Here is a 4,756-nt window from a genome sequence, read left to right as displayed (position 1 = left end):
AGTGAGCATCTATATTAATTTCAGCCAGAGCAGACTTCAGAGCAAGGAAAGTTATCAGGGATAAAGAAGGAATTGCATAATGATAAAGAGGTCAATACTCCAAGAAGACAAAACAATCCTTAATAAATACATATTTAACAATAGAGTATCAAAGTATGTGAAGCAAAAACTGATAGTACTACACAGAGAAGTAGATTAATTTTCTATTATAGTTGAAGACTTCAGTACTCCTCCACCAGAAATGGACAGATTGAGGAGGCAGAAAATTAGTATGGACATAGTTGAACTCAATAGTGCCATCAATTAACTGGATATAATTGACATCATCAATTCGAATTCATCAAACAACAGCAGAATACACATTCTGTTCATGCTCACATGGGACGTTTGCCAAGAATGTACCAGAGTACATTCTGGGCCATATATCACACCTTAAACATTTAAAAGATGGGGCTGAAATTTCCAAGCTTCTAATCATAGCTTAGTCCTTCTGGTGACCAGCCCCCATTCAGGAGCCCACCAACATTGCCTCATAAGAACAAAAGATACTCCTATCACCCAGGAAATCAAAGGGAATTTGTTATACAATGCCACCTCTACATATATCGTTACCAAATTTGTGAATTTTTTTTTTTTAAAGAAAAGAGTGGAATTTAATCTTTATTTACAGGACACTGCAAGAGAGGAGCTTCCACCTAGAAATAAGAAACCCACTGAGAGGAGGAGCTTCACACAGGTTGTACAGTTTGGAACTGGTCAAGTAGAGTTTCATTGTAAAAAGTGCTACAATAACAAAACACATTTAAAAGGAGTTCTTAGTAGAGAAACAGTAAGACAAACTTCTACCAAACAGAGTACACAACAAACAACTTCCTGCCTCAGCTGTGCAATCTAAAAGTTACAGGTCCCAGGAGTGCCATCCTGAACTTGGAACGTATAGCCTTCAGAGGTAGTTTCTGGTATAACATTCTGATCTTCCTCTTCCTCTACAGAGAAATACTTCTCAATCAAGTTTAATGAAGCTTCGTACAGAGGCTCATTTTCATGGTTTTGTAGAGCTTCAATTTTGTCCAAACCTCCACATTCTTCAATCATTATACTAAGTTTCTCAGTTTCACATAGTTTCTCAGCAGCCTGAAAGATGTTTGAAATGGCATCCAGAATAACCAGAATAATTTTGGTTATCTTTTGCAGTTAAGAGGTTCATCAATAGTTCTGTTACGCCACAATGAACGAGGTATACGATCTGTTCAGCTGTCCCACCACTTGTATAGTTGGTCACAGCCCAGACAGCTTCCTTTTGTGTCTTAAAGTCTGCCTTATAGAGAACACCAACGAGGAATGGGACTAATCCATGATTCACAACTTGCTGTATCTGGTCCTGGTGACCAGCTGTGATATTTGACATTGTCCACGTAGCATCCTTCTGAATATGAGTTTTGGGGTTTGTTAGGAGGCTGGGAAACACAACAAGTGCTCCTGCATCTATTACAACCTGAGTCTGTTCACTATCCCAGTGACAATATTTCCTATGGGTCTTAGAGCAAGAATCACAATGGGCAATTAAGTAGCTCCTAGAAGCTTCACAAGCTGGGGCACAACTCCTGTTTTCACAACCATTTCAGTCCATTCATTTGGACCATCAGTAAGGTAGGAAATGGCCCAGCAGGCATCTGCCGATATGTCTGGATCATCATGATGCAGGAGACAAACTAAGGCAGGAAGAATCTGCTCAACAGCATCTAATGTGGACGCAGGATTCTTGTTGCGACAAAGGTTTGAAAGTGTCCAAGTAAGGTTATGTAAGTAACCACGTGCTAAAGATGACATATCAGGAACTGCAAGGAGAGCCAATAGCAGGTCAGCTGCACCATACTTGATAACCAAGTCTCGAAAAACTGAACCATCACCTGCAATGTTTCCTAGAGCCCATACAGCTTGTTCACTGATGTGGGCATAGGAAGATGCCAACAGAGACATGAGTGCTGGGATAGCACCTCCATCTACCACAGCCTTGGTCTGTTCTGACATCCCAGAAGCAATGTTAGTGAGAGCCTAAGCAGATTCAAACTGAACGGGACTACAATCAGTTCTGCCCAAGAAGGACAGAAATTTTGGAATCAAAGCAGCCCAGATTATGTTGTCTATGGGGAGCTGTTTTTCCCTAGAAAGCAGTTTCCTAGCAGCTTGAGTAGCCTGGAGCTGGCTTTCCAAATTGTTGCTATTTATGCATTTGACAATGTCATCAAAGGACCAATTTACAGTGCCCTGGTTGTTGCGGTTTTCCTGCAGTGGAGAGGTAACATCATCAGGAAATGAGCCTACGTTTCTCCTTTTCAGCTTCTGGTCATCCTTCTTAGCTTTCCTTAGCTCCACATTAACTTCTGTTTGGTGCTGCCTTATTTCTGTACTGTCTTTCCCCTTGTTCTTGAATCTGTTAGGGCGGGCAGCTGGTGAATTAGCATTCTTGTTGGTGGACATGGTTATGAGACAAAGGGAGAAAGATGGCCGGCTCGGGCTTCCACAGGAGGTGGTCCGGGGCGTGCAGGCTGCGGGTCAGCTGCCCTCAAAATGTCCACCATGGATCACCCCAAAGACGGTGTCCAAATGTGTGGATTGTTGGTCAGATTTCTATTTAGTTCCATTGTTAAATTTGTCTGACCTTGTGCAAGTATCATACTGTCTAAATTATAATAACCATTTAATTGTTAATGAGGTAAGTTTTTGTCAACTCCTTACTGGTGCTTCTTCTCAGGGAGTATCTTGTATATTCTGGAATCTGTTTTTAGGCCTAGTTATTCTAAGTCAATGGTCTACTTTCAGCTACATTGTCATCATCATTTGGTACTACACCTGACAATTAACAAATACATATTTGGCATCTACCATATGCTTATACATGAGCTATGTTAGGGGCTGTAGCCCTGAAGTGTGCTGTTATGGCTCCTAACCTAAGAAAGGTTATAGACTTACTCTGAATTTTGTTTACCATGCTCAAAGATAGCAAGCATATTCTCCTTTAAAGGAATGTGGAATTCACAGTTGAAGAAGAAAATATGACCATCTTCCCCTTGATTTTAAGACATGCAAAATAAGACTAAACCTTAGGAGCTTACATCTAAACATAGCTGACTTCCAGCCAATTCCCAATATGTATTTAGAGTCTGGCACGTCTGCACATCTGCATACTTTATTCCACGTTGGTGAAAGTCTGGAAAGATGGTAAAAGTTTGTTAAAACAAAATTAGAAAATCTAGCCTTCAGAGTAAGTAGAGAAGGTACTTCCCTGATGTGATACATGTGCTTGTAAGAAGGCGCTGGTCTTCTAAATAGTCACCATAACCATTAAAGAAAGTAAATCTTTAGCTACCAGGATTATCAACTGCTATTTTGCAGCTAGTACGTGCATTGTTCATGATGGCAGGGAGCATTTTAATTAAGCAAAGTCAGACTTTTGAGGATTAAATCATTTGTCAGTTACCTTCCAAAATGACAACTAGCCAACTGAGAACAAACTTTCATAAATAAGAGGGATAAAGAAGATGTCTAAGGAAATCTTCCTTCTGAAGCCAGGGGACAAATAAAAGACCATGGGGAGGCAGAGGAACAATAGAAAGAAGTGACAAACCAGAAAGCTGACATTTTCACTTAACCCGTCCCATTCCTGCTGTTGAACTTAGGCTGTGATGTTATGGAGTGTTCTGTTCTCAAAGAATTTTGCCAGTCAGGAAGAGTGATGAAACCAGAGAGCCCATACAACTGGAAAAGGGCGGATGAGATAGCAAAAGCTTGTCAAGAGGCAGAAGCTTGTGTAAAAAATGTCTTTAGAAGCATATAGCAACAGAAGATAGTAAATTCCAATGGAGGAAAGTATTAGAGGCCATAAAGTGCTATATAATTCTCTCCGTATTCAAAGCCAATGAAAATGAAGGGTTAGGGAGGTTAGGAATTACTTTTGTGTTGAAATGGGGTGAGGCAACAATTTATTGGACAGTTGCTGGTGCCTGTGCTAGAACAGCTTTGTGGAATCTCAGGTTTCTTTGCCATTTGCATGTAGGGATGGGCCCATCAGAGGTCCTGGGTCCAAAAGCCCATTGCCTAACTCTCCGTATGTGGTGGAAGCATCATACTTTTCAAAAAACCCTAAAGAGGAGTAAACAAAGCAGCAGAGAAAAGCCATTTTAGTACTCCTCTGGTTGAGAACAAATTTCTTTTTTAATGCTAAGAATTATTAGACTTATATAAAATGACTACCTATTAGATTTCTTTATAAAGTCCCTTCTCTGAGCTCCTAAGTGTACACAAAAACCCTAGATGCCATGGAAATTTGTGTTGGACTAGTTGTAAAAAATACAGACTTTTGCCCCTTTTTTCTCTTTCCTTTCCTTTCCTTCTGTCTTTTTTTTTTTTTTTGGCCTCTTTTATCTGTCAGAGAGGTTTAGAGCACAAGTGAATCACAAAAGGAGGCAAAGGACCCAGACAGGAGAAATGATGCCTAGCAGTAGACCATGTATTTGAGTCTGTAATGTGTTTTCATTCTCTCTTCTAAACCTTGAATACAATTCCAATGTGAAAAAAAAAAAAAGCTTCACAGCTTGCATACATGACTTCTCATTCTCTCTTGTGTTTATTATTTTTTCTTTCTTTCTTTTTTTTAAAGATTTTATTTATTTATTTGAGACAAAGACAGTAAGTGAGAGAGAGAGAGAGCATAAGCGAGGGGGTAGAGGCAGAGAGAGAAGAAGACTCTCTGCTG

At 40.0% G+C, this 4,756-nt stretch overlaps 1 pseudogene; it reads right to left on the bottom strand.

Annotated features, from left to right (window-relative positions):
- Positions 1-735: 735 nt before the first annotated feature.
- Positions 736-2,481, bottom strand: LOC102726993 (importin subunit alpha-1 pseudogene; annotated as a pseudogene).
- Between the last annotated feature and the right edge of the window lie 2,275 nt (positions 2,482-4,756).

Source organism: Leptonychotes weddellii, chromosome 12 (assembly GCF_054177405.1).
Source record: "Leptonychotes weddellii isolate Sample4059 chromosome 12, ASM5417740v2, whole genome shotgun sequence".
In the NCBI taxonomy this organism is placed as follows: domain Eukaryota; kingdom Metazoa; phylum Chordata; class Mammalia; order Carnivora; family Phocidae; genus Leptonychotes; species Leptonychotes weddellii.
The sequence above is the reverse complement of the archived record's forward strand: the minus strand, read 5'-3'. Positions and strand labels throughout refer to the sequence as shown.